The sequence below is a fragment of the Balaenoptera acutorostrata genome, chromosome 3 (assembly GCF_949987535.1).
Source record: "Balaenoptera acutorostrata chromosome 3, mBalAcu1.1, whole genome shotgun sequence".
Classification (NCBI taxonomy): domain Eukaryota; kingdom Metazoa; phylum Chordata; class Mammalia; order Artiodactyla; family Balaenopteridae; genus Balaenoptera; species Balaenoptera acutorostrata.
In genome coordinates, this window is record NC_080066.1 from 175946037 (window position 1) to 175965787 (window position 19751).

The window sequence follows — 19751 nt, forward strand, 5'->3', positions numbered from 1 at the left end:
GAATCAGACTCCCAGACTTCAGACAATACTACAAAGCTACAGTAATTAAGACAGTATGGTACTGGCACAAAAACAGAAATATAGATCAAGGGAACAGGATAGGAAGCCCAGAGATAAACCCACGCACATATGGTCACCTTATTTTTGATAAAGGAGGCAAGAATGTGCAATGGAGGAAAGACAGCCTCTTCAATAAGAGTTTCTGGGAAAACTGGACAGCTACATGTAAAAGAATGAAATTAGAGCACTCCCTAAGACCATACACGAAAATAAACTCAATATGGATTAAAGACCTAAAAGTAAGGCCAGACACTATAAAACTCTTAGAGGAAAGCATAGGCATAACTCTCTATGACATAAATCACAGCAAGATCCTTTTTGACCCACCTCCTAGAGAAATGGATATAAAAACAAAAATAAACAAATGGGACCTAATGAAACTTAAAAGCTTCTGCACAGCAAAGGAAACCATAAACAAGATGAAAAGATAGCCCTCAGAATGGGAGAAAATATTTGCAAATGAAGCAACTGAGAAAGGATTAATCTCCAAAATTTATAAGCAGCTCATGCAGCTCAATATAAAAAATACAAAAAACCCAATCCAAAAGTGGGCAGATGACCTAAACAGACATTTCTCCAAAGAAGATATACAGATTGCCAACAAACACATGAAAGGATGCTCAACATCACTAATCATTAGGGTAATGCAAATCAAAACTACAATGAGGTATCACCTCATACCAGTCAGAATGGCCATCATCAAAAAATCTACAAAAATAAATGCTGGAGAGCGTGTGGAGAAAAGGGAACCCTCTTGCACTGTTGGTGGGAATGTAAATTGATACAACTACTATGGAGAACAGTATAGAGGTTCCTTAAAAAACGAAAACTAGAACTATCATAGGACCCAACAATCCCACTACTGGGCATATACCCTGAGAGAACCATAATTCAAAAAGAGACATGTACTACAATGTTCATTGCAGCACTATTTACAATAGCCAGGACATGGAAGCAACCTAAGTGTCCATCGACAGATGAATGGATAAAGAAGATGTGGCACATATATACAATGGAATATTACTCAGCCATAAAAGAACAAAATTGAGTTATTTGTAGTGAGGTGGATGGACCTAGAGTCTGTCATACAGTGAAGTAAGTCAGAAAGAGAAAAATAAATACCATATGCTAACACATATATATGGAATCTAAAAAAAAAAAAATGGTTCTGAAACACCTAGGGACAGGACAGGAATAAAGACACAAATGTAGAGAATGGACTTGAGGATATGGGGAATGGGAAGGGTAAGCTGGGACGAAGTGAGGGAGTGGCATGGACATATATACACTACCAAATGTAAAATAGATACCTAGTGGGAAGCAGCCACATAGGACAGGGAGATCAGCTTGGTGCTTTGTGTCCACCTAGAGGGGTGGGATAGGGAGGGTGGGAGGGAGACGCAAGAGGGAGGAGACATGGGGACATATGTATATGTATAGCTGATTCACTTTGTTATAAAGTAGAAACTAACACACCATTGTAATGCAATTATACTCCAAGAAAGATGTTAAAAAAAAAAAAAGTGGGCAGGTTTCTTAGGTCTAAAATTCAGGATCATCATTTCATTTGTTTTGTCTTATCCCTCCAATAAATTGACTACAAGTCTGTGTGCTCACTCAACTAGTCAAATGAGAAGAAGGAGCAATACAAGGACTTTTAAAAAATTAAAGTATAGCTCTGCCCTCTGGGCTACTATATGTATATACACACACACATACACATACACAAATATACAAACACATAATACACATATACACACATACATGCACGCACACACACATACATATACATACACATACATATACACATACACACACACAAACATATACACATACATACACACACCTGCACACATGCACACATGTGCACACAAGAATACACATACATACACAAACATACACACATACATACACGCATATGCACACATGGAAACCCACATACATGCATACACACATACATAAATACATAACACAATACATATACACACATACATAGACATATACACACATGCACACACATACAGACACAACATACATATACGGACACATACATACATACGTACACACATGCATATACACACACATACATACACACATACATACATACATGCATATACACAGAGAGGCATACATATATACACATACACACATAAATATATATACACATATATACACACACACATACACATACTTACATATACACACTCATACACACGCATACATATATATACCCACATACATACCTATACACACATACATACATATGAACATACATATATACATGCACATACATACACATGCACACATATGTGCAATACACACATGCATACACACATGCACATACATACACATATACACCCAAATACATATACACATACATATACACACACAAATACATACAAATACAGACATACACATATAGACATACACACACACATATCCACACACACATATATGCACACACATTCATATACACAAACACACATGCACACACGCATTCATACATATGCACATACATGCATATACACACATATATGCACATAAATACATATCACACATAACATACATACAAAATACATGTATATACATACATACACACATATACACCCCCAAGCATACATATATGTAAACATTCATATACACATATACATACACATACATATACACACATACATATAACCACATGTATACACACATAAACATACATATACAGACACATATACACACAAACATATGCACATATATACACACATACACACATACAATTCACACATACATACACATGTACACACATACGTATACACACATATACATACGTACATATACATACACAGATACGTACATATACACGTACATACACCCACATATACACACATATACAGAGACATACACGCATACATACATTTATACACACACATACACACGTACGTACATATGCACACATAGACACACATACACACCCATATATACCTATACACACATACATATATACACACATACATACACACACGTACATACATACATACACACGTACATAGATATACACACATACACACCCATACACATGTATACACACACTTATACACATATACACACATACATATACACATACACACTCATACATATACACATACATACACATAATACACACATACATATACACACACATAAACACAGAGAGACATACACACAAAATACATATATACACACGTACATACACACGTACATACACACACATATACATATATGCACACACAGAGACATACATATACACATACATGCACACATACATACACACCCACACATATATACATATATATATGTATTTATATATATTTGATATGGGTCGATCTGAAGTTCTCTGGCCAATTAGTTCACTTTTAATTCTTGATCTTCACAGTTGGAAGTGACCTTGTGGTCCAACTGAGTAATGTGGGTCTTGCTTCTGTTTGTCAATATGTTTGAGTCACTCATGATGGGTGGAGGGAAGAGTCGACAGACTCCTTGATGTGCAGTGAATGCTTTCTATTCACCCTCCACACCCCGCCTCTCCTGGAGAGCTTTGCGGACCCCTGAGCTCTGGGTTCCCCATCAGGCTGGGACTGGGCCTGTGGAGAGTTCCTGAGTAGAGAAAAAAAAAGGGAGCATGGAACAGAGGGGTCATTAGAGAAATAAAGGGCTGAAGTTAGGAGAAACAGTGCTGGGAAGTGAGGAAGGAATTAGGAGAAAGAAGATGGCAGGAAACAGAAAGGGCTGCTGCCTTAGGACGTGCTCAAGTGGGAAGAGTCCACGGACCCTTGTGATTCTGGAAAAAATAGGGAGGTTTCGGGAGTCTGGTTCAGCTCTTTGCCTTTGACTACAAGATAACTCTTTATGCTTATATTTTTAAATAATATCTATTTTTTCTTATTGGAAACTAGAAAAAATTTACTGCAGAATATAAAAACTACAGTAAGTATAAGAAAAAATATCTGTAAACTCACCACCCAGTGATAATTATTAACATTCAGATATGTTTCTTCTAAGCAGTTTCTTTTGCTATGTTCATATATAATATTTTTTTTACAGGTTTTTCTTTGGCTTTGCGTCCTGGTCTGTGCATTTTGTATTAAATCATGAGTTCCCCTTCTTGGTCCCTATTCACTAAAATGTAATTTTAATGACGGTTTGAGATCCCTGGGTTGGTTGTGTAGTAATTTAATAAACCATCTCCAAATATTTAGATGGCTTCCCATTTTTCATGATTCTATAAATGCTGAGTGAAACGTCTTATTTGATGAATGAATTGTTCATCACATCGATGATTGTTCTTTTGGAGTAGATCCCTAGAAACGGTACTCCTGCGTTGAGAGGTATGAACAGTTTAAAACTCTCGGCGCTATTTTCAGAGGGTTTTGAACCTCAGTTTCCCCCTCTGCCCTTCCAACAAGGTTGATTTGAGAATGAACATCACGTGATGTGTGAGTTCTGCGTAACGGGCACACCCTGCCGTAGGCAGCTTCCGAAGCAATGTTGCTTATTACTGTTTCTATGTGCCTCGAATAAGGCCCTCTTGCTAGTGAAAATCTGGAAAACTTTTCTGCCCCCTTTCTCAAGAAGATCTATGCTATCCTGGAAACCATAGCACAAGACGCCGTTTAAAAAGGATTTTCATCTGCTTTGGGAAGTAAAATCTAAACACAGAAACTGCTGTAAATTTCACTAAAGCTACAATGTTTTCCTCAGAAGTCGAGGACATATGGTTAGTCTTCCGGTGTTACTAGTAACAAAGTCTTGAAAATATTAACTACTTCATTCTTCCGAGGAGAGTGTAAAATTATCCTTTATTTTCTTTTTTGCCTCCCACACTTTGGTTTTAACAAAACACAAGACATTCCTATTATAAGTAATTACAGCCCTTCTGTTCCAGTCTTTCAGCGCCATGAAATTAGCTATTGTACTAAATAATTAGCACATGCCATTCAGAATATCCTAAAAATTATACGCAACACCAAGCAGGCACTCTACACTGACACTTGGCCACGTTCTCTCAAAAACCACTCAATGAAAATTAGGTATTGGCAACAGGTGCCTTGAAAACAATTTATTAATTGTAAAAAAAATATTAAGCATTTGAATGATGGCATGTAAAAGCATTTTCAAGTTTGGAATTGTCTGAACTCTGACTTCTTAAATATAGTCTTGACTGCTCGCACACTAATTGCACCCTTGAAGAGCATCCCACCGGCTAATTTAAAGCTCACACACAGCCAGCAGAGTCTCCCCTGGGCCTAGAAGACAGCCAAATGAGGATCCGGACCCCTGAAAAGTTGCTGATCCTATGCAGAGAGGCTGCCCAGGGTCAGCTTTGCTCCTTCAATCACTGAAGATTATATTTACGTTAATTTTTTAATGCTCACTAAAATAAAACATGGTTGTTTTGAAAGGTGTTGTGGCTCTGCAGTTGATGAGGACCTTAATGATTTTACAAATTTGAGATGTTGAGTCAAACTTGTTTTATTTCATAAAGTAATGATTTCCAGGTCCTCTAACTGGGGGAGCATGGCTATTGAGACCTTGTGTTTTGAATATCACATACTGAATATCACATCATAATTTTGACTATTCGGAATGACTGAGCTCAAATTAGGGAAGACTCTGACTTGTGCAATTTTTATTTTTTTCTTTTTTTGGCCATGCTGCGTGGCTTGTGGGATCTTAGTTCCCTGACCAGGGATTGAACCTGGGCCCTTGGCAGTGTGATTGTGGAGTCCTAAACACTGGACCACCAGGGAATTCCCAGTGAAATGTTTTTTAAGAGGCAGATTAGTTTTATTTTAGTGTACAGACAGACAAGGATACTCAACTGACATTCAGGCTTAGTACAGGTTTGATAAGAATTAGATAGTGATATGTTTAAAATAGGCATAAGGGCACAGAAGAAGGATAGTATTAACTACCCTCCCCCACTCCACCAAAAATGAGCTGATATGCTGTGTTATATCAGACAAAATAGACTCACTGGAGTTAAAAGATGGTCATTTCATGTGAAAAAGCAAAACTCAAGAATGATGTAGTAATTTTAGATATAATAGTTCTAGATATAAAATATAATATGTATCTAGGACTTAAAATATAAAGAAAGCTTTATAGCACTACAAGGAGAAATTGACACATCCATAGACCCCTACCCCCTGCCCTTGAGTTATTGATTGAAGAGGCAAATAGAGGATGTGAACAGCTGGCAAGTGGGATCCAGCGGATGTATTTAGAATATGGTATCACTTTGTACCCAAATTGAAGAATACACATTGTTTTGAAGCATATATGAATAGTTTTGAAATTTGTCACATGTACACTGATTCTCAAATGCGGCTTCGTGTTGGAATCACCTGGGGTGTTTTGAAAGCCAGTAATGTCCAGCATTGTGATGTACTTGGAATGGAGTATGCCCTGGGAACTGGGACTTGTAAAATCTACCAAGGTGGTTCTAATATGCAGTCCAGATTGTGAACTACTGCTCTAGCCTGAAGTAGCCCCAACTGATTTCAGTGCATTGTACATGATAGGCCACCATCTCTGACCAGATTGTAATTAACTGAAAAATCAGTATAAAAAATATAACTAGAAAAAGTCATATATTTGAACTTTAAAAGTTATACTTCTGAACAACATATGGGACAAAAATAATTTTAAAAAAATGTCCTTCAACAGAAGAATGGATAAAGAAGTTGTGGTACATATATACAATGGAATATTACTCAGCCATAAAAAGGAACGATATTGTGCCATTTGTAGAGACGTGGATGGACCTAGAGACTGTCATACAGAGTGAAGTGAGTCAGAAAGAGAAAAACAAATATTGTATATTGATGCATATATGTGGAATCTAGAAAAATGGTACAGATGAACTTATTTGCAAAGGAGAAATGAGACATGGACATAGAGATTGGATGTATGGATACCAGGGGTGGAAGCGGTGGGGAGTGGGATGAATTGGGAGAATGGGATTGACATATATACACTACTATGTGTAAAATAGATAACTAATGAGAACAGACTGTATAGCTCAGGGAACTCTACTCAATGCTCTGTGGTGAGCTAAATGGGAAGGAAATCCAAAAAAAGAGGGGATATATGTATACGTATAGCTGATTCACTTTGCTGTAAGCAGAAACTAACACAAATTGTAAAGCAACTATACTCCAATAAAAATTAATAAAAAATATTAAAATAAAAAAATAAAATGATAAACTATTTAGAGCTGTTTGATGACAAATGCCTATAAATCATGGTGTGTGGAGTGAAGCTACAGCAGCAAAATGAGAGAAATCTACTTAGATTAGAAAAGTAAATGACTAAAAATTAATGAGAAGCTATTTAAGAACAGAGATAAAGAATAGCATTTAAGTCCAAAGAAACCAGCAGGTAGAAGAAAGTGGGAGTTTCAGAAATTAATGGAATAGAAAATAAACATACAATAAGAGAGGACAAACAAAGCCAACAGTTGATATTCTGAGAAGATTAATAAAATAGACAAAACTCTTTCAAAGTTAATTAAGAAAAATAGAGAAAAAAGGCACAAATAAATGATTTGAGAAATAAAAAGATGATGCAGAGATTATTGATGATATTGTGAATGAGACATGTATGCCAATAAATCTGAAGTCCTCAATTAAATGAATAAAATACCAGGAAAAAATATAACTTATCCTAACTGATTCAAGATGAAATAGTTCTATTAACCATTAAGGAAATTGAATCAGTGGTTTAAAATCTTTTCACAAAGAAAGCAATAGAACCAGATGATTTGAAAGGGAAGTTCTATCAAATATTTAAGGAACCAATAATTTTATTTTATACAAATTCTTACAGAGAGTGAAAAGGAAGGAACAATCCTCAACTCACATTGTGAAACAGTCCTCACCTCGATGGCAAAACCAGATCAAGAACAACAAAAAAGTAAAAAAAAAAAAAAAACGAAGAATTACAGTTCAGTCTCACTCATGAACATGGGTGCAAAAATGCTTAACAAAATTTATTAGCACTACAAACCCAGCAACATATAAAACATATAACACATCATGAAGAAGTTGGGTTTACTCTAGTAATGCAAGATTGGTCTTTCAATGGAAAAAAATCTGTCAATGGAATTCACCACATTAACCAAGTAAATGAGAAAACCCATGTGGTAATCTCAATAGATGCAGATAATATTTTGAATAAAATTCCACATCTCTTTGTAAGAAATAAAAAATATTTTAACTAAATTGGAATAAAAGAGAACTTTCTTACTACGTTATAGGACATGTAAAAAGTTCTACAGAAAACATCAGATTTAATGGCTAAATGTTGAAAGTGGTATCTTTAAGTAGAGAACAAGGCAGCAAGGAGGATACAGTCACCAAAGCAGTCAACTTTGTACTGAAGGTGTTATCAATAAGAGGGAAAAGAAATAAAATATAAAGATTGGAAATGAAGAAATAAAATTCTCATTACTTGAAGATGGCATAATTGTCTACATTAAAAAAAAAACAAATCCACAAATAAATCATGAGAATTAATTAGCAGTCAATAAGATTGATAGAATAGAACCCAAAATGCAAAAGTCAATTGCATTTCCTTAAATCAGCAAAAGCTCTTAGGAAATGTAAGTAAAAATCTATTTATAGAAGATAATTTATAAAATTTCAAGAAATCAGCTTGATAAAATATGGATAAGCCCTTTATGGAGGAAATTATAAAAGTTTACTGAAAGAAATTGAAGCTACCGAACTAAAGACACATTCTTAAAGAGGAAGACTCAATACTGTAAAGATATAATTCTCCAAGCTGATGCGTAGATTCAATGAATTTCCAATCTAAGTGCCAAGGGGATTTTTTAAAATTAATTAATTAATTTATGGTTGTGTTGGGTCTTTGTTGCTGCTTATGGGCTTTCTCTAGTTATGGCGAGCGGGGGCTACTCTTCATTGCGGTGCGCGGGCTTCTCAATGCAGTGGCTTCTCTTGTTGCAGAGCACGGGCTCTAGGCGCATAGGCTTCAGTAGTTGTGGCATGTGGGCTCAGTAGTTGAGGCTCGTGGGCTCTAGAGCGCAGGCTCAGTAGTTGAGGCACATGGGCTTAGTTGCTCCGTGGCATGTGGGATCTTCCCAGACCAGGGCTCGAACCCGTGTCCCCTGCATGGGCAGGCAGATTCTTAACCACTGCGCCACCAGGGAAGTCTGGATTTTTTTTTTTTTTAAGACAACAAACTGATTCTAAAAGGTGTATGGAAGAGGTAAGGGCCAAGAAGAAGTAAGGGCCAAGAAGAGTCAACACTCTTTGGAAGAAGAAAATGAAATGGGGAAGTTTGATCTCACAGACAGAAAAACTTACTTTAAGTTATAAAAGACCCAACCAAGTATTGGTGGAATAGAATAGAGAGCCCAGAAGCTCATACATATATGGGAACTTGATTTATGATAGGGCAGGTATTGAGAAACACTGTAGAAATTATTGAATTTGGTAATTTGGGACAACTGGGTAAAAATATGGGTCTCTCATTCTCACCACACACAAAAATTCAGTTCCAAGAGAATTTAGGACATAAGGGGCAAATTATAAAACTCATAGGAGACTGTCTTCGTGACCTTTGGAGAGGTTTCCTTAAACAAGGTACAAAACATAAGGCAAAAGATAAAAAGCACAAGACAGAAACTTAAAGGATAACATGAATATACTAGGATATATATATAATTAAAATGACAAATACCTATCATGGAGGAGCAGGGGCCTTGGTTCTGCTGGTGAGAGTGTAGACTTGTACTAGCATCCTGGTAGCCCTAGTGAAGTTGAATATTTGCATACCTCATGGTCAAGCACTTCCATTCCTACTGATGTCCTGTAGACTTGAGATATCCACTGGGACTTTCTGTGATGATGAAAATGTTCTATATCTGCCCTCCAATATGGTAGCCATTGAGCCACACGTGGCTACTGAGCACTTAAAATACAGCTAGAGTAACCAAGGAAACAAATTTTAAAGTTTATCCAATTTTAATTCATTTAAATTTAAATAATCACTCTAGTGGATGGTATAGCTGAAAAATGGTGCTTCCTGACATATTTCATGTCATTTCATCCACAGAAAATGGTAACATTTGGGAAGGGAATCTCTTTCACATGTGTACCAGGAGACATGAACAAGAATGTCCATCAAATATAGAATAGATAAGCAATCGTGGTATATCCGTACCATGGAAAACCACAAGGCAAGACAAAGACAGTGCAGTAACCCCAGCACATTATGAACCTGAACAAAGAACAGAAACTCAATTAAAAGCAGGAACTGGTTTCATTTATATAAAATTTTTTTAAAAGGCAAAATAAAGTCTATTGTTTGAGACCAAAAAGGCAATTGGCAGAACCGTGAAGAAAAAACAAGTATATGATTAACACAAAATTTGGGGTAGTGGGTACCTCTCTGGGGAAAAAGGAGGCTGAGGTTGGCAGGGGTGGCATACTGGGGGTGCCGCCTATATTTTTGTTTTGGGAGGTGGTACATATTTATTTTATTACTAGCAGAATTAAATGAAACTGAACATATACATTAAACACTCTCTTGTATGTAGAGTTCATAACTAAAAAAGAAGAGATAAGAAGAGTCATAGTTTAAAAAGGTTCATGAAAGGTAGAAGATGCCTAAAATAGCTTCTTCTTAAGTTTTTAAAGCATCTTCTGCTTCTATTTAATATGTTAATTCAATAAGTATGTTAATAGATCTAAAGGCAAGTATCAGCCCAGTTGAAATCATTTGCTCACAAACAAAACCAGTAAGTATTCACTGAGCCCCTACTATAGGCAGTGCTGTTCCAGATAGTAGGGATATGGTGTGGATAAAGTCCCTGCATATAATATAACTGCATATAATGTTAGATGTGACGAGCGCTGTGGAGAGAGAGAAACCAGGGAAAGAGGCACAGGGGTAGACAAGTTTAGGTAGGGTTGGTCAGGAAGAGCTTTTCTGCAAGGCTGAGCATTGAAGAAAGTCCTAAGGGGGATGAAGGAGGGCAACCACGTGGATTCCTGGATGCCAAGCATCTCTGGCAGAGGGAGCCCCAGATACAAGGACCCCAGGTAGAAGCATGGGTGGGAATTTGAAGGGACCACAGGAGGCCAGTGTAGCTGGAGGGAAGGCAAGATTCCGGGAGATCCTGGTGAGGTCTTGACGATGGGAAGGAGTTTTACGATTTTGAACAGGGGGCTGTATTTTCCAACGTCTCTCTCCAGCTGCGGGGGGAAGAGTATATGTCAGGCTGAAGTTAGAAGTGGAGAGAACAGAGAGAGACTATTCAGTGGCAGAGAGAGGGGATGGCGGCCTGGGCCAGAGGTGACATGGGGAAGGTCCGAAAGTGAAAATGAGTCAGATCCAATCGGCCATATTGTACTGAATATGCAACATTTAATTCTGCTTATTGTGGAAGGGCAAGCCTCCATGTAGAGTCCAGGAATGGAAAACAAAGAGGAGATAAAGACCCAACACTGTCAGTCCTCTAGATTTATGACCACATCATTTGTGGTCAAGAAGGTCTTTCCAAATGCAAGTCTGAGCTGAGCCCATCTGCCCTTTAAACCCTTACTGACTTCTCATGATCCTTTGGACACTTTACCAAACCCTTAGGGCCAGCGTGGTCCTGCTGCCGCCCTCCCAGCCCCTCCCCCTCCCCCGAGGCGGGACCACTGTCTTCCTTCAATTGTCTGAATGTTATTGCTAAGTCTTAGCCTTTGCTCTGTGTAGAACAACTGAGTCAATTCTTTGGTGATAAAGTTCACTAAGGTTAATTATAGAACGAAAATGTTGTATAGCTATATGATCTCAGAGTAGTGTCTGACACATAATAAGAACTTAATAAAATGTTAGCCTTTATTAGAAGAGATTTTACAGTTCCTTTATGAGCCTGCCTGCCAGTTCCCCATTGGTTGTCCATTTTCAAAGTGGACTCCCGCCTTCTGAGATAGAGAATTCCACTGGGAGAAAGAGCTTCCTGACATTGATCCCAAATGGACCTCTTTGGAGGCTGCATCCTTTGCTCCCTGGTGGACCTCTGGGGTTATGCAGCATTAGTCTCCTCTAAAGGTGTCAAAGCTGAGTTTCAGTTTGGAACCAACAGCTTTATCTTGGCTTCCCAATTTGGGCCCAGCCAATGAGATTTTTAAAAGTTGAATTTGTTGATATTCTTTATTTAAAAATTTTTTTTTAATTTTTATTTTACATTGGAGTATAGCTGATTGACAATGGTGTGTTAGTTTCAGGTGTATAGCAAAGTCATTCAGTTATACATGTACATACATCTATTCTATTGCAGATTCCTTCCCCAATATAGGCTATTACAGAATACTGAGTAGAGTTCCCTGTGCTATACAGTAGGTCCTTGTTGATTATGTATTTTATATACAGTAGTGTATATAAGTTGATATTTTTAAGAACTGTAGATTTCATATCATCAGTTGGATTTCTGGCAACTGCAAATGCCCCAGAGCCGGGTCGCAGTGGCCCTGTTGGGATGAGGACCCCTCCTGCCCTGATGGTTTTCGTTATACTTGGAAGCTTACACACCCGGCCCTGGCAAGCCTTTGAGTTTGACACCCCTAACCCACGTTCTCTGTCAGCTGTTCAGTCCTTGAAAGAAAGTTGTTATACGCCCCATCGCTTTCTTTCCCCGTGTAAACTTCCCTGACTTCTCATTTTGTGCTCTTTCTTCCTTGCAACAGTGGCAACAAACCCACAGACCTCTTTCCTTCCCGTGGGTTTTATAGATAGTCATCTCGGGAAGGTAGGGGTAACAAAAATATTAACTATAAGGAGGTAGCCCAGTTTGTGCAATTTTGCAAACTCTTTTGAGCGCTAGTGTTTGATCTTTAGATACTAAGTTTTTTCTGGGTCAGCTGAATTTGATTGATTGATCACTTTGATTTCTGAGGGTGAAATCCCATCCCTCCCTCCTAACAGCCAGCCGCAGAGAGCAGGGCTGGCTTCTCACGGCAGCAGTGTGACATAGACAGCAATCTCCGGGCTTGGAATAAAGTTCCAGAAAGAAATGCGCACAAGAATCAGAGACAGTCTGCAGAAAGAAATAGCGGCCTCGTCCACCATTCCTTTATCTGTTCATTTACTTGCTTTTGCATTACTCGATTAAGATGTTCATACCTTCACTGAATCTCAGAGAGTTGATCTGAGAGGTTGCCCTAGTCCTGGAGACAGAGTTCCTGCCCTCAGGGCCAAAGTTGTCAGTTCTGGGCTGTTTCAAGCAGAGCCATCACCTGGGCTCCAGGACAATGGACCGTCGGGGGTTCACTGCCAGGGTGTGCCTCATGTCTCTAAATTGTCAGATTCTGTGCGAGGTCCTCTGCAGGAAGTCTGCTGAAGAGGACCCCACTGTGGTCACCCCAAGGTTTGGCTAGTTTCCCCTCATTGCCAGGACAAACATTTCCAAGGGACGCTTGGGCTGATCCGAGGACCCCTGGCTGGGGTGGCGGCAGGCCGCTGTCAAGGACATTCCTGGACTTTGGAATGATGCAGTTTCCTCAGGGTCAGGGAATTCTGACAGAACTCGCAGGTTCCAGGAGCCGATCACAGGAACGCAGGGTTTGGCTCCAGAGGAAACGAGTGTCAATCAAACGCGCGTCATTCTTGACTTGATTGTAAACTCTTCCAGTCGGGAAAATACTTGGGGTTGTTTCGCTGGACTTGTGACAAGAAATGAGATGGCATGATTGCCTTTGATCACCCTTTCCGGGGAGTTTGCAGGAACAGAAATCCAAATGATGGTGTAAGTTCATTTTCAGGAATTAATTCTTTTTTCTCTCCAACTCTTGCCAACGGAGCACCAGTGTCATCTGGCCGCAGCCCCTTAGGTGATGTTAGACCGGTGAAGATTCAGAGGGCTCTATCGATACTTCCAGAAATTTTTGACATAAAAACAGAGCTGCCAGGGTCTGTTTCTTTTCACATTTCGGTGTCAGAGGCTGTGTGTTTAAGAATGTCATTCAACTGCTGAGGTATCGACCGGAGACCTGGCCCCTATGAGAAGTTCTGGGGAGCAGTGTCTGCAAAGCCCCTTTGCACACCTTCCAGAATTTTTGAAATAAATCCGTTCAAGGTGGCTCCTTCTGGGGTCACGCAGTGACAGCTGTGAGCCAAGTTGTGTAATGTGCAGAACCTAGGAGGTGTCAGAAGTAAAAACATCTCTCAGTTCTACTGAAGTTAGTAAGTCAAGTTAAATCATCCACATATGTGGAAACAGAAGATTTTCAAAGCAGCGCCTTCATTATAAAAAATGTGTTAAAATTAGTAACTATTTTATATCTTGCCTATTTTCCCCATCCAACCTAGTTTTTTTTTTTTTTTTAAATCCAAATATAGACTTTGCAGTATTAAGGTAGAGATGCACAGAGTCACTAAGAGATGAAATCAGGGTTGAATTTCTTACCCTTAGGTAATAAGTGCCCCTGGATAACTTTGACAACTGTGTTTTGGGGAATGTGGTCCAGCTGAAGTGGGAGCACTCTCCCTCTCCGCCTGAAAAAGTCTCAGGAAAGGTTTTCTTGTCCCTCATTTTTTGTCCTGGGGGCTTGTCTGATTTTCATTACTTCAGCCTAGAGTCTTTGGGGAGCATGTTTCTGGTACCTTCTCTGAACTTGGGTTTTTGTGCTGGCATTGGAGTAGGTTCTTTATGGCATTCCTAGAAGGACTGACGAATACAGTTCTTTATTGCATCACAAAGTAAACTCATTGAACTTTTTCTCTGCTGTAATGTAATTTCATGGAAACTGACAGCCTTTGAGACATCAACTCAAAAGCCACACTTGGGACCTGTATAGCACGGGGAACTATTTCAATATCTTGTGATAAACCGTAATGGAAAAGAATATGAAAAAGAATCTATCTATCTATCTATAACTGAATCACTTTGCTGTACACCAGAAACTAACACAACATTGTAAATTGACTATATACTTCAATAAAATAAATTAAACAAACAATGAAAAGTCTGTTTATAATGACAATGAGCCTTCCATTTTAGCCTAAATAGATCTATCTAAAGGTGTTTCTTCTTCTTTTCTTTTTTTTTTTTGGAAACTTACACTGATATGTAATGTGTTCCTAAGAACTGCTTTCTAAAGAAATAAAAGGAAGTCATTTATAGGTTAAATCTGGCAAGACCCAACACATTCCTAAACCTCTCAACTTAGATATTTTTAACGTAAGAATTCCAATGGATCCGAAATTGCCCAAGGAAGCTCGAAGCACTGAAATTGGATTTAATCCCAGGTTTGCCATGAACATGTTTCTGTCCCATGATAATGACCCTATCTTTAACGATGCTAGGTGGTTTGCCATTAATCACTGAGCTGCGCATGCATGTTTAAAAGCCGGTGTTTCCTGCCCTTCATGATTCCCAGGTCTCTCCCCTCTGGAAACTAACCACAAATCACTCTCCTGACTTCATGTTCCTTTCAGCTACAGCCTTATTTTTTTCTTCTTTTTTATGGCCAAAGCTCTAGAAAGTGTTGTCAACATTCTTTTCTTCCATTGACTCGATTGCAATCTGGCTTCCTCTGGTCTGATTTCTTTAAAGTCACCCCTTGCTAGCGGTCATGTCCAAAATGAGAAATTTAGAGAAGGGGACCAACTAAGTGGCATTTTTGCCCCCAGCCCCCAAACAGCACCCATGACAGCCATTGTTACTCCATGATACTTTCCTTTTTGGAATCCTTTTTGAGAGCATCTCCATCAAGTGACCAGAGTGGCACAGGGAATGATGCCTGTTACCACCCTGGGTTCAGCCAGTCCCTGCAGTGGGAAGTCACAAACCATCCTCTTAGAGAGAAGAAAGCAGAGGGGCCATGTGACAGGTGAAGGGACCACCAAGAGAGGTGGGCTCAAGGCTGGCTCCACTGCTTATTCGAAAATGAGCTTGAGCAGGTTTGCTCTGGGCCTCAGTTTTCCTTAAAAGGGAATAATAACACCTATTTTATTAGGTACAACTATAGGACCTGGCATGCAGTTAAGACCCTCACTAAGTGTTTAACTATTTTTATCAGCAAACAAAGCTGAGTAAAACACAGAAGTTGTCACTAAGCAGCTGGTTTGTAGAGGCCCTCTCAGGTCTTGTCCTGGCTTTTTTCTCTTCTGTTCGTGGATATATTAGGCCCTGCCAAGCTGACCTATGCCAGTCCAGTACACAGACAGAGGATGGGCTTGAAAGTGGGATGCCAGCTTATTAACTTCCAGTTATGATTCTAATTATCCAGTGAAATTTATTTGCGCATTTGCTATGCAAGGTGCCCTCTCTTTGCCAGACACCAAGTTACTGTCTACAACGGGGGGATAGACTTGGCCAGGAAACGCAACGTCTCTGGTGCTCTGTAGAGGGCATTCTGTTCCAGGCCCTCACCTTGACTCAGGAATCCAAATTAGACAGCAGAAGTGAGTTTCCGAGGGGCATCTCTTCTTACCGTCGGTTGAGCCCCCAGAGGTTCTGTGGCTCCTTTCCAGCTCTTTCTGCCTTGACAACGTTATGAGTCACAATGCAAATAATTTTTCTCCAGCAGTGTCTTCAAGAAAACCTTACATTTGAGAAAGACAAATATCATAGGATATCATTTATATGTGGAATCTAAAAAAGAGCACCAATGAACTTAATTACAAAACAGAAACTGACTCACAGACATAGAAAACAAACTTATGGTTACCAAAGGGGAAGCGAGGGGAAGAAATGAGGAGTAGGGAATTAACAGATGCACTTTACTATATATAAAATAGATGAACAACAAAGATTTGCTGTATAGTAGGGAACTATATTCAATATCTTGTAATAACCTATAATGGAATAGAATTTTAAAAAAGACTATATACATATATGTATAACTCAATCACTTTGCTATACACCTGAAACTAACACAGTATTGTAAATCAACTATAATTTAAAAAAAAGAAAACCTTACATTTAAAAGCGCTGAGCAATTTACCAGGTGTTTTTACATGCATGCATTATAGATAGGCAGGACTGAAATTTACATATATCATTCTTCGCTCACTAGAAAAGTAGGCCTACTCCGTTCCAGAACTTGTCCAAGTCACCAAGTATTCTGGTTATCTTTTGCTGTGTACCAAGGCAGTCGTTCATTTGGCTCATAAGTCTGCAATTAGTGTTGAACTTACTGGAGAAGACGTCTCTCTGCTCCACAACGTTGGGTCCTCTGCTGGGAAGAATCAAACAGCTGGGGGGTAGAATCATTTCACTTAACGTGTCTTGTGCCTGGGCTGAGATGATGGAAGGCTGTGCTCAGCAACCTATACCTGGCCTCACAGTGTAGCTTGGGCTCCCTCACATCATTGTGATCTCAAAATAGATTTCCTGTAGAGCAGCCCAGGGCTTGAGAAGTGAGTCTTTCAGTGAACAAGGCAGAGTTGGAATGGCCTTTTTATGACCCAGCCTCTGAAATCACATGGTACCACTTCCGCTGTGACTCTATTGGGTGAAGCACTCCCAGGCCCATTCAGACTCAAGCAGTGGACACAGAGACCCCGCTTCTGGAGGCGAGTAGCGTCAGAGAATTTTGGGTGTGTTTTTAAACAACTACAGCAAGTGTCAGAACAAGACCTGGATCTATCGAGTCTAAATTCAGATTTATCGTAACTAGGTTAGTAGGGGCTATGGGGGGAATGCCAGAAGATTTAGTGAATTGGGTAGAATTCACTTCAGCCTCTGGATCTTTTCCTTATTAGGTGTGTGATATTAGACAAGCTGTTCTACCTCTTTGAGTCTCGGTTTCATTACCTATAAAATGAAGAAAACCGTTCTAACCTTGTCGCGATGATTAAATTAAACGAGGCTTGTAAAAAACTAAGATAGTGTTTGACACAGAATAGGTGCTCAATAAATGGGAACTATGAATAAAAAAATTAGAAATACCCATTTAAAAATAAATAGGACTAACTTTAAAATTATTATTTTTATTAATATCATGTTTATTGTTATGAATCACCTGGTAGGTAATCATCCTAAGAAATATGTCTTCTCTCCTTTCTTCCTCCATGGTCCTAGCTCCCAATGGGGCCATCACTCCCCCATCAGGTGGGCCTGATTCCTCCCCCACTTCCCTGTGTCCCTGTAGTCCTGGGGAGTAGAGGACATTTGCTAACCTCTGGTTACTTTGCTTCCACTCTTTAGTTTCTTGGCTTCTTCTCTCATCTGTAATACCATCCCCTGTGCTTGGAATATCCAGCATGGTGTCTGTTTCCCTGAGTGGACCCTGATGTATACAGGTCAATGCACAAATGACACTGGGGCTCTGTCAGCAAGGATGAGGAGGGGTGGGGCAGAGGATTTGGATAAGAACAAGGTGTTTCCCTCCCTCTCTCCTTCCCTCCTCCCCTCTCTTCTTTTGCTCCTACCCTCCCTTCTTTCCTTTCTTTTTTGTTTTATCTTTTTCAGAGATGGAGCAATTCTATAAGTGATCCTACACAGCTTGCTGTTTTCACAGTAAATACACATAACTCTAATTCATGCTGTTCTAATTCACTTAAAAAGCTGCATGGCACTATTTACAGTAGTCAAGACATGGAAGCAACCTAAATGTCCACCAACAGATGAATGGATAAAGAAGATGTGGTATATATACACAATGGAATATTACTCAGCCATAAAAAAGAATGAAATAATGCCATTTGTAGCAACATGGATGCAACCGGAGATTATAGTAATAAGTGAAGAGAGAAAGGGAAAGACAAATACTATATGATATCACTTATATGTGGAATCTAAACTATGACACAAATGAACTTATCTACAAAACAGAAACAGACTCACGGACATAGAGAACAGACTTTTGGTTGCCAAGGGTGAGGGAGTTGGGGAAGGGATGAAGTGGTAGGTTGGGGTTAGCAGATGTAAGCTTTTATATATGGAATGGATAGACAACAAGGTCCAGCTGTAGAGCACAGGGAACTATATTCAGTATCCTATGATAAACCATAATGGAGAAGAATATAAAAAAAAGTATGCAAGGACTTCCCTGGTGGCACAGTGGTTAAGACTCCGCGCTCCCAATGCAGGGGGCCCAGGTTTGATCCCTGGTCAGGGAACTAGATCCCACATGCATGCCACAACTAAGAGTTTGCATGCACAATCAAGGAGCCTGCCTGCCGCAACTAAGACCTGATGCAACTAAATAAATATTTTTAAAAAATGCATATATATGTGTAACTGAATCACTATGCTGTACAGCAGAAATTAACACAACATTGTAAATCAACTATACTTCAATAAAAAAATGTAAAAAATAAAAATAGCTGCATGATACTTACCTGGCAGGGGAGTTACCATGATCGCAAAGGTGCTTTTCCCAGGGTGAGGCTTATCCATTGCATTCTGGATCTGCCGAACCCCGCGATTTCCCCAAATGTGGGAAATTCGACTGCATAATTTGTGGTAGTGGGGGACTGTTTCACGTTCTCCCCTACATAAAATAAAAAGCTGCACGATATTCCATATTACGGATGCACCCTAGCATATCTATTCATTTCACTATTGATGGATAGACTGTAGTTTACAGTGTTTCAGTTTTTGCTACAACAAACAGTTCTACATTAACTATATGTTTATGCACATATATCCCTGTAGATTCACTCTCATTTATGTAGAATACATTTCCAAAGGTGGAATT

The 19751-nt window shown here is 39.2% G+C and overlaps 1 non-coding gene across 1 annotated transcript; it reads left to right on the forward strand.

Annotated features, from left to right (window-relative positions):
* The first annotated feature begins 19384 nt into the window (after positions 1 to 19384).
* LOC114237309 (U1 spliceosomal RNA) lies at positions 19385 to 19547 on the forward strand. Its single transcript, XR_003623001.1, has one exon. It is a non-coding gene; the product is annotated as a U1 spliceosomal RNA (small nuclear RNA).
* Positions 19548 to 19751: the final 204 nt, after the last annotated feature.